This window comes from Thunnus albacares, chromosome 6, assembly GCF_914725855.1.
Source record: "Thunnus albacares chromosome 6, fThuAlb1.1, whole genome shotgun sequence".
Taxonomy (NCBI): domain Eukaryota; kingdom Metazoa; phylum Chordata; class Actinopteri; order Scombriformes; family Scombridae; genus Thunnus; species Thunnus albacares.
The window spans coordinates 30,904,839-30,905,924 of NC_058111.1; positions in this window are offsets into that span (position 1 = coordinate 30,904,839).

Sequence of the window (1,086 nt, forward strand, 5' to 3'; positions counted from 1 at the left end):
GTTTGATTTTGTCATATGAACAGCGGTTACCCAAACTACTACGGCAAAAGTAGATCATTTTCTAGTAAACATACCTGTGTGGACTGTGTGGTCATCCTCAATTAATGATGATGGGTTGCAATGCACCAGAAGCAAAACCCACATGTCTGTCCAATGTTTGTGAATTGCTGACCTCAAGGACAGGGACAAGAGACACTCCTTTGTGGACAGCAATGGACAAATATTGGACAGATAAGACAGATGTTTTTCAAAGAGGAGGGAAGGGGACCCCAGCCGAATCTGAACCAGCGACACTGTGGTTAATGGTCAGCATTTTAACCCCTACGCCAAGGGGCACCCCATAGTTACAGTTCTGAGGAGGCACATGGCAACTACAGGATAGCTTGCATTGTAGCTTCTGTGGCTTTGTGCATAGGCTTTGTGGCTATGCTGTATCCCCTTATATAAATCAAGCTTTACAATGTCATCTTAACACGTATCCTGGGTAGTTTACGACTTGTTCTCACCTCGACTTGTGTGACTCAAACATGACAGTTATGTGGCCTAATACCATGTTCATGTCTTTCCTGAGCTAGCATAATTATGAGTTTCTGACTTGAAAATAGTGCTCATGTCAATGTCCAAATTGTAATGACAACTGGAAACTCTTATATGGAAGTGCCTAAAAACCAAATAAATGGACGCCTTACATCAGTCAAAGACCATCATTCATTGTAATTAAACCCTTTATTGGGTATTCAAGACAGGAAAAGAGATGACAGGAAATGAGAGAGAGAGCGGGGGAACAACATGCAAACAAGGTCCCTGGATGAACGTGAACGGGGGACGTTGCTGTTCATGGTCAATGCCTTAACCCCTACGGCTCCCCTAACAGACACATTCACTCCCGGGTCAATTGAACTTGGGGACTCTAACAATCTGAAAACAATTATGTGACTTTCAAATACCACAGCTGCATTAAAACATTGTATGTCCTCTTCTGCAACTACACTACAACACCACTTTTTGAATGTGTCCACTTTCCATACTAAGCTGACCCGCACAACGTTATTTCTGGTCAATGAATGAAATACATATAAAGACATT